This window comes from Enhydra lutris, unplaced genomic scaffold (assembly GCF_002288905.1).
Source record: "Enhydra lutris kenyoni isolate GAN:26980312 unplaced genomic scaffold, ASM228890v2 scaffoldscaffold18, whole genome shotgun sequence".
NCBI classification, from domain to species: Eukaryota; Metazoa; Chordata; class Mammalia; order Carnivora; family Mustelidae; genus Enhydra; species Enhydra lutris.
Window position 1 is genome coordinate 26,668,232 of NW_019154102.1, and position 10,387 is coordinate 26,678,618.

Genomic DNA, 10,387 nt, shown 5'->3' on the forward strand with positions numbered 1-10,387 from the left:
ATTTATTTATTTGACAGACAGAGATCACAAGTAGGCAGAGAGGCAGGCAGAGAGAGAGGAAGAAGCAGGATCCCCGCTGAGCGAGAGCCCGATGTGGGACTCGATCCCAGGACCCTGAGATCATGACCTGAGCTGAAGGCAGAGGCTTAACCCACTGAGCCACCCAGGCGCCCTATTTCTAGTTTCTGAATGAACTCTGGGGCTGTGAAGCAACATTTGGACTGCATGAATACTAACCCTGGAATCTCACAAGAGAAAATCCAGTCCTTACTAATTCCCAGAACTCCACATTGGTCAACCACAAAACATGATCAGCCAGTTCCATTGATCTTAAATGCCACTAAATTCTCTGTAAATCCTAGGCTGAATTATTTATCATCGTTGGGTTTTGCTAATGCCTGGTTTGACGAGTCAACTTTAGTGATGAGTAGGCAAAGCTTCCGTTAGTTTGAAATGTGTGTGATTCTAGACATAAACATTTTCAAATGACAAAATATATTATTTCATTAGATTCAGTGGCTGGTCAACAGTTTATATTCTTCTACAATTGAATTGCTTAGCAATTAGAAGACATGTCCATCCAAATGTGCTTTCTAATCTCTGCTTCCCCATAAATTGGGAATTAGGCAAGGTACTTCACTAGCTCCATAATATGGTCAGTATCACAGAAGGACTCAGAAGGTACAAGTCAAATCTAGCTCCATTTCTCACATATACATATACCACAGAGGTAAATAAGTAAAACACTATATAAATGGAAACGTTGTGAGCCTGTGTGATTCAAATTGCCAAAATTAAAAGTAAATTAGGGACATCTGGGTGGCATGGTCAGTGAAAGAGTCCAACTTTTGGTTTCAGCTCTGGTCGTAATCTTAGGGTTATGAGATTAAGCCCTGTGTCAGGCTCTGCCTTAGTGCTGAGTCAGCTTGAGATTCTCTCTCCTCTGCCCCTTCCCCTGCTCTCTCTCTCTCAAATAAATAAATAAATCTTTAAAAACTTAAATTAAATATTTCACTCCTCGGTAATATTAAACATTTTAAGTGTTCAATAGCTATATGAGTCCAGTGGCTACTGAATTGGGCTGCACAAGTATAGACATTGCCGTCATCCCAGAGAGCTCTATGGTACAAAGCTTCCTTAAACATCATGCTTTTGGCTTTCCTACTTTAAAAATGAAGGTCAGGGATGCCTGGGTGGCTCAGTTGGTTAAGCGGCTGCCTTCAGCTCAGGTCATGATCCCAGGGTCCTGGGATCGAGTCCCACATCGGGCTCCTTGCTCAGCAGGGAGCCTGCTTCTCCCTCTGCCTCTGCCTGTCTCTCTGTCTGCCTGTGCTCACTCTCTTTGACAAATAAATAAATAAAATCTTTAAAAAAAAAATAAAGATCAAAATCCTTGCCTGTGTCACATAGATAGGGTGATCAAATAAGATAATTTTTATAAAAGTTCTTTACCTATACACAACATATTATCATTATCATTGTTTCCATTGTTTAATTTCCTTTCTATCAATAAAAATATGATACCTCTGAATGAATTGATGGGGCTGTTCTCAGAGGCAATAATTAAGCCAGTTTATACAGAAGCATTTGCAAAATGTGATGTTTTATACTTATAATAATCAATTACTGTTTTTACAGTATTTTTACCAAGTTTTATTTAAATTCCAGTTAGTTAACATACAGTGTAATATTAGTTTCAGGAGTAGAATTTAGAGATTCATCATTAACATACAATACCCAGTGCTCATCACAAGTGTGCTCCTTTATCCCTATCACTTGTTTAACCCACCCCTTCACCTACTTTCCTTCTGGTAATTATCAGTTTGTTCTCTATAGTTAAAAGTCTGTTTCTTGATTTGTCTCTCTCTCTTTTCTCCCCTTTGCTTGTTTGTTTTTTCCTTAAATTCCACATATGAGTGAAATCATGTGGTATTTGTCTTTGTCTCTGACTTACTTCACTTAGCATAATACTCTCTAGCTCCATCCACATCATTGCAAATGGCAAGATTTTATTCTTTTTTATGGCTGAGGAATATTCTGAAAATAAATAATCCAGCTAAAAATGGGCAGAAGATAGGAATAGAACATTTTTCCAGAGAATAGATACAGGTGGTTAACAGACACATCACTCATCATCAGGGAAATACAAATCAAAACCACAATGACAGATCATCTCACACCTTTCAGAATGACTAAAATTAACAACACAGGAAACAACAGTTGTTGGAGAGGATGCAGAGAAAGGGGAACCCTTACATAGTTTGGAGGTTCCTCAAAAAGTTAAAAAAATAGAACTATCCTGCAATCCAGCAATTGCACTACTAGGTATTAACCCCAAAATACAAAAACACTAATTTGATGGGATACATGTACCGCAATGTTTGTAGCAGAATTATTGACAACAGCCAAATTATGGAAAGAGCCCAAGTGTCTATCGACCAATGAATGGATAAAGAAGATGCAGTATATACACACAATGGATTATTACTCAGATATCAAAGTATTTTTAAAATTACTTTTTCACCATTTTTATCAATGCAATTTTTACTGCATTTTCTAAATAAACCTTCTAATAGGATGAGATTTTCAAAAATGATATTGATTGGTATGCACATAACATTTTGATTAACAGAAGTGTAGAAGTGTGTCATACATTGTTTTTAATAATAATCACTTGAAAATACATTTCAAGTTAATATCATTTCAATTAATGAATTATTATGATACCTGAAATTAAAACCAAATATAACTTACTGAGGAGTGGGAAATATGCGATGCACAAATTGAATACCTGCAACTTTTATTCACTTGTGACTTGATGTAGGTGAGTTGAATGATCACAGAACCATACCAATGTATGGCTTGTTCAAACACTTCCTCTTTATTTTTGTTTAGAAACCTGAAAAACCTTTCTTCTGTTTTCTAGTTTCTAGCAATGGTATCTTTTAGACAGGTATTTTAAGAATAATAGGTCTATTTGTTCTTCATATATAACACTCAGAATAGAATTACTTTGCAGAATCCATTGCTGTTTTGAAGATACTGTGCCTGAAAATTACAAAGCACGTAATAAATCTAAGCAGGTTCTGAGCTTTTATAACTTAGGTGCTCACCACATCTCCCAGTGCTCTTGTTAATCTGCCAACATCTTGTGATGGTTAAGAAGTTAGAGAGAAAATTTTGAACAACACAAAATTGTCAGAATAACGTATTCTTCCAAAAATATATGCATGGGTAATACTAAACAAAAACTATTAGGTTTACATCTGTAATTGAGCATGTTGCCCACAATGCCTAGGTGGCTCAGTTGATTAAGGGTCTACCTCCTGATTTCAGCTCAGGTCATGATCTCAGGGTCTTAAGATTAAGCCCCACATTGGGCTCTGCACTTAAGATTCTCTCTCTCTCTTTCCCTATAACCTTGCCTTATGCTCTCTTAAAAAAAAAAAAAAGTTGCTAACAAAAATTGAGGTTAATTAATATTTTGAAATTGTGCTTTTGGGGCACCTGGGTGGCTCAGTCAGTTATGCATCTGCCTTTGGCTCAGGTCATGATCCCATGGTCCTGGGATGGAGCCCCATGTCAGGCTCCCTGTTCACTGGAGAGCCTGTTTCTCCCTCTCCCTCTGCCTACCACTCTGCCTACTTGTGCTATCTCTCTGTCAAATAACTAAATAAAATCTTCAAAGAAAAAAAAAAGAAACTGTGTTTTTATATTCAGTACTTCCTATAAAACAGTTTGTCATTTTAGTATGATAGTTTTTATATTAATTATAAATCAATACCCTTTATAATTTATATTAATCATTAATTTGCTTTATAATTTATATCAATAATTGAATGGTTATACTGATATATGTATTATATTAATAAAATTAACATATAATTACTATAAATTAGAATAACATGATATATAATATTAAATATATTATGTATATCAATATGCTAAATTATTTTAACTTTGGAGACTGTTTTCTTTTGAAATTTGGTTACTCTAGGGCACCAAAAACACTTATTAGATATTCAAATATAATTTTTGAAAATTGCTGAAACGTTTTATATATACATTATATAAATATACTATTTATATGTAAATCCATATACATACTTTTCTTTGTATATTTATATTTACGAAATTATGTATACATAAGTTAAAAAAATTTTTTATTTGAATGCAGTTGACACACAAAATGACATTATTACCTGGTCTACAATATATTGATTCAACTTTGCTATACATTATGTTATATTCATAAGTGTAGCTACTATTTGTCACTGTACAATGTTATTATATCATTGACTATATTCCCATGGTGTCCCTTTTATTCCCATGACTTATTCATTCATAACTGTTTTTATAAATATATAAAACATACATGTATGCATTCATTTGTAAAATAAAACCATGAACACAAAAATGTGTGTTGTGTATAGATATATATTTATATACATTCATTGCAAATTAAAATATGGGCACACAACTAGTTTATATAGTTGTAAAGCGTGGTCATAAAATATTGATACCAAATAAAAATAATTATTTTAGACCCCTATCCAACTGGAATAAAAACAACTACTTTCTATGTAATCAAAACCATGCTTCCTAGAAAATCAATTCTAAGTACAATTTGAGCCTGAAATCCATGGAGTAAGCTCGAATGTCAAACTTTATATAACTATAATAATATAAGCACTATTAATAAAAAATCACAAGTAATAAAAAAATTCTTAAGTAATATGAAATTATAGACACATTTAATAATGAATAGGTAAACCCAAAGTGAAAAGCTTGATGTATGTCTTTTTAGTTTTGTGTAAGTAGGTTATATACTTTATTTCCTTATAGGTGGCACCCAAAGGAATATGTCCCCTTTTCAATTCTGTATTACTATAATTTTATTAATATTATGTTAATATATATAGTAAAAATAATTTCTCTATAATTCTGAAGAAATCATAAATTCTATAGGACTCCAGTTAGCAGAAAACAGATTTAAAAAACCCAGACAACCTTGAAATCTTTTCACAAAGAAAAAGGCTTAAACAAATAGACTTCAAATTCTAGTTCTCTCCAACATTCCAGGTGAAATGATCAAAGGCTTAGATCATGTGTGGCAGGATAATATTTATATGTTTTCTGTAGATATACCCTTCTCCTTCCATATCCAGTCCATATCCAGAAAGTAGCTGGGATTTGGCTTTTTTTGGCACAGATTTTGGGTGACCAGATAAAAGTTAAAAGTGCATCTTCCCCTTTTGTGTAATTTTAAGCTTAGCAAAGAGGATTCCTAGGATATTGAGGGAAATGGAGGGGAAAGGAGAATTTAGAAGCAACTAGAAGGGAAGGACTGCAGTTGAAAAGGGGGCTGACTAATCCATGTCTTTGAGAAACCGTAGTACCCAGGAAGAAGGCAAGACCTAAAGGGAACACAATATCAAACACATGTCTAGAGCTTGTTGTGTGCGAGGCACTTTTAGAGAACTTCACCTGCATTTATTCATTTAATCCTCACAAAAATATTCTGAGATCACATAATAGAATTTACACTTAAAAGATGAAAAAACTGAGGCAAAAAGAAGTTATATAACATACAATGTGGGCACAACTACTAGTAGAGGCACTATTTGACTTGTAACTGGCTCTACTGTCTGCATTCATCCAGTGGACTTTTTCACGGCTAATGGGTATATAGATGCATAGTATCTTGTTGGCAAAGCCCTCACTATTACAGCACACAACAAAGTCCAGGAAGAGCTTGTTTCTCTAAGGTGATATTTGGATGCATGGTAATCATGAAAATATAAGAATTTCTGAGATTAAATTTTCTACCAGCCTGGTAGAATGGGGGCTTAGAGGCATAATTAAGTTAATTCAAAACAAAAGTTTTTAAAATGTTAATATTCCCACATACTTTCTGATGGATAATAATATGTAAGAAACTTTGAGGACTTAGGCAAGGAAAGAAAAAATACAGAAACAATTAGACCAGGTCATAAGTCAAGAATTCACCATTCACCAGTTCAAGACAACTATTGCCCTCAAGTATGTGAAGCAGATTCCAACAGATATGCACTCTTATTTTAGAATGTCTGGGATTGGGAATGAGAAGTCACTGGAAAAGATGGGAGGTATAAGTCTTGATAGAACTGCAGCCTTGGGGAAGGTCACAGATGCCTGAAACGATCCTGTGTTGGCATATATTGCTCCTTGCTTATAGTTAAGGCGGCTGGACTTGTGAGGCAAAGAGGTTTGGGGTTTTGTTTGTTTCTCTAATAAGTAGGGTTAAATGAGCCTCTGAGAGAATAGAAGCAAGGTCCTAACCAAATTCTACCGATACAATCAAAATGGAGACAGAACAATGCCATGCTTTCTGCTATGATTGCCTAGCTCCTTAAGTTAAGACTCTTCAAGTTAGAGGGTCTCTGAACTGGATAAGAAAATCAGAGTGAATATAAACATTTTGCTTCCCATTTCTTTAGGGTATAACTGATTAAAACCAAAATAAACCCAATATGTAAGATGACCTTTCTGAAATTTCAATGAAGCATTAAGTGCAGTGATGTAGCAAGATTAAAAAAAAACAAAAACAAAACAAAACAAAAAAACCACTGAAACTAAAAGTAGGCAACTACAGGGAGCCAAAAGAATGGAGAACCAGGAAAAAACAAACAAAAATCATCACCTGTATCTTAGATGGAAACAACACCAACACCTTTTGTTGAAGAGGCTAGGGAGGCTAGGAAGTGGCTTTAACAGAAATCTGTCTTCTCACAATTCTGGATAACTAGAAGTCAAAGATCAAGGTTTTGGCTAGGTTATTTCTTCTGAGGACTTTCTCCTTGTTCATGGTCATCGTCATCCTCTCTCTTCACATAGTCTTCTTCTGTATTGGTCCATTTCTGGCTTTTAAGTCTTCGAAAAATGGCCTGGAATTTCTTCTGCATCTGATTGTTCTCCCCTCCCCATCAATTTCATAGCTCTTGGAAGTCCAAGGGTTTCCCAAGGATCTATGCTAATACTAAGGAGACTACATTCTCCTGTGTCTTACATTATTTACTGGCCCTAACAATCGGCCTTAACATAAAACATGACAGTCCTTCCAATTTTCAAACAAACAGACAAAAATTAATCAAATTGATTAATCAAACATCTATATGCTGAAAATGTGCTAGAGTCCCACCAGAAAGCCATGATGAGTGTCTCAGAATTATCCATAACCTCCTTGATTCTCTCCACTGCGCCTCTCACAAATTACAATTCAGCAATCATTCCTGTTTCCTGAGCATTCCCTTAGCTTCTCACACATAAGGCAAAATATTTTTCAAAAGAGTTTTCTCTCTAAGAGGAATTCTTATGCCAGCTGTTCACAGAAACAAATGTTTCACCTCAGATGAAAAACATGATAATGGATGTAAAACCTGTAATGGAGGGAGTGTACAGAATATTAGATATTATAGAAACCCACATGAGTAAATTAAGTGTCAATTTTAAGAAATGTTTCACAAAATACGTAAGAAAAAAGAAAAAGAGAATATAAATTATGAGAGCAAGGAAGGCACATGGAATATACCCTAAAATACAATTTGCAGTACAGACTGAAGTCAAGAACAAAATGAAAATCAATGGTCAAGAAGTGATAAAGTGAATTAAAAAAAAACAAGATTAATAAATCACGCCAGTCTTAATTAAAAAAAAAAAAAGAAGTAGTAAAATGAATTTTTCTGGGGTAAACGAACACTTGAATCTGGAGATCAAGATAGCTTGAAATCTACCATGTAACATAAATACAGAGAGCATCTCAACTTTATACTATCCCTGTAGGAAGTCTTGAATGTCATGGATAAAGAAAACAAATAAAATTTTCTAAGTATTTTTGGAAGGACAAACACATATCCAATTCACACTGAACCATATACATATATAAGTACATACATACATATTGATGGCAGAGTTTTCTTCTGCATCAGAAAGCTATAAGACAATTGAATCAACACAATTTGGGGAAGAGGGACACACACACACACACACACACACACACACACATTTATTTATCTTTCAATCTATAATACATAAGTTGTGGCATCAAAAGTACATCATTAGAAATATAAGAATTTCAAAAATGCGATGTAACCTAAAAAACCAAAATAACAGCAACCAAGAAACCAAACTGCTAAAGATGTAATCCAGATGACTTAGAAATTAATCACTTAAAACCTTGATAACAAAATTAAAAGGAATAAGCAAAGACTTCTTTCTCCTAAAAAGTGGAAAAGAAATTCTCTACTCTTTCTACTAACTACAGTAAAAAACACTGGAGAGAAGAAGGCAGACTGGCAAGGAACCTCGGCATCCAGGAAATAACAATGCTGAAGTCCGTGGGTTTTCTTTTATCTTTATATATTGCAGACTTGGTGTTACAAAAGCTAGTAACTTGTAAACGTCAATGGGCACAGACAATAAAAGCCCTAACAAAAGTTTGCTCCTGTTTGGTTTTAAAAGGCTTATAAAAGGGACAGTCTAGCAAGATTTAAAACAAACAAACAAAAACTTAGAAAACAGCTACTTTATCCAAACAGCACAGAAAAAAATGTGGCCCCACCTTTACTCACACCAACAAACGTCTAGACTTCCACTCTCCGGTAGTTATAAAAATTTGCCTTTCCTCTTTCCACATATCCTTGTGAAAGTGACAATGTCTTTAAACCCTGCATGGTAATCCCTGATGCACCACCATGATACCCAGGGAAGACAGGGTAATCCAGAACTCCAAATACTTGCTTGAGATCGTCTAACTTGTATGTGTGTGTGTGTGTGTGTGTGTGTATACATACATATATAAATATATATATAAATATTTTGCTAATTTTTTTGAGAGATTGAGAGCAGGGTGGGTGAGAGAGGGTGACAGGGAGAAGCAGACTCCCCACTGAGCAAGGAGCCTGACATGGAACTCGATCCCAGGACCCTGAGATCATGATCTGAGCCACAGGCAGATGCTCAACTAACTAAGCCACCCAGATGCTCTGAGATCATCTGACTTTTAGGTGAATAACCAAAATGCTTCATTGTGGGAGCAGGCAAAATTGGTTCCAAGCAGATGCAGCAGATCCATATGGCTCTCCACAGGAAGGCTGTGGGGCCGATGGGCAAGAACACCATGATAGACAAGGCCATCTGAAGGCATCTGGAGAACCAGCCTGCTCTGGAGAAAACTATTGCCTCACATCAGGAGGAATGTGGGCTTTATGTTCACTGAGGAGGACCTCACTGAAATCAGGGACATGCTGCTGGCCAATAAGGTGCCAGCTGTCACCTGTGCTGGTGCCAAAGCTCCATGTAAAGTCTTTGTGTCAGCTGAGAACACTGGTCTGGGGCTCAAGAAGACCTCCTTCTTCCAGGCTTTAGGTATCACCACTAAAATCTCCAGGGGCACCATTGAAATCCTGAGTGATGTGCAAACATTTAACACGTAGACAAAGTGGCAGCCAGTGAAGTCATAGTGCTTGCCATGCTGAACACCTCCACCTTCTCCTTTGGGATAATCATCCAGTAGGTGTTTGACGATGGCAGCATCTACAGCCCTGAAGTCCTTGACATCACAGAGGAAACTGCATTCTTGCTTCATGGAAAATATCCCCAAGGTTGCCAGTGTATGTCTGCAGACAGGTTACCTGACTATTGCATCAGTGCCCTATTCTGCCATCATATCAGCAGGTCCAGGCTCTGTCTGTGGCAACTGACTGCACCTTCCTACTGCTGAAAAGGTCAAGACTTTCTTGGCTGATCCTTCTGCATTTGTGGCTGCTATTCCTGTGGCCACCACCGCCAGTGCCGCCCCTGCTGCTGCAGCCCCAACCAAGGCTGAAGCAAAGGAAGAGTCAGAGGAGTCAGACAAGGATAAGGGATTTGGTCTCTTTCACTAATCACCGAAAAGCAACCGATCATCCTCAGGCCCCTGTTCCGCAGGAGGCCTGCTTCTCCTTCTCCCACTCACCCTGTTTGTGTTCCCTCTCTCTCTGTCTCTCTGTCAAATAAATAAATAAAGTCTTAAAAAAAAAAAAAGAGTAAAAGTTGTTAGAGATGTTCTGTTTCTTGGGATGATTGTTCAGTGTGTTAGTGATCAGTGATCATTGTATTACACAAGTAAGTAAAAGATTTAAAATAAAGAAATATCTTAGTTCTTTAAAAAAAAGAAAAAGAGGGCGCCTGGGTGGCTCAGTGGGTTAAGCCTCTGCCTTCAGCTCAGGTCATGATCTCAGGGTCCTGGGATCGAGGCCCGCATCGGGCTCTCTGCTCAGCGGGGAGCCTGCTTTCTCCTCTCTCTCTATGCCTGCCTCTCTGCCTACTTGTGATCTCTCTCTCTCTCTGTTTCAAATAAATAAATAAA

General features: G+C 36.5%; 1 pseudogene; it reads left to right on the forward strand.

The window, feature by feature from the left end:
- The first annotated feature begins 9,058 nt into the window (after nt 1–9,058).
- Nucleotides 9,059–9,923, forward strand: LOC111147991 (annotated as a pseudogene).
- Nucleotides 9,924–10,387: the final 464 nt, after the last annotated feature.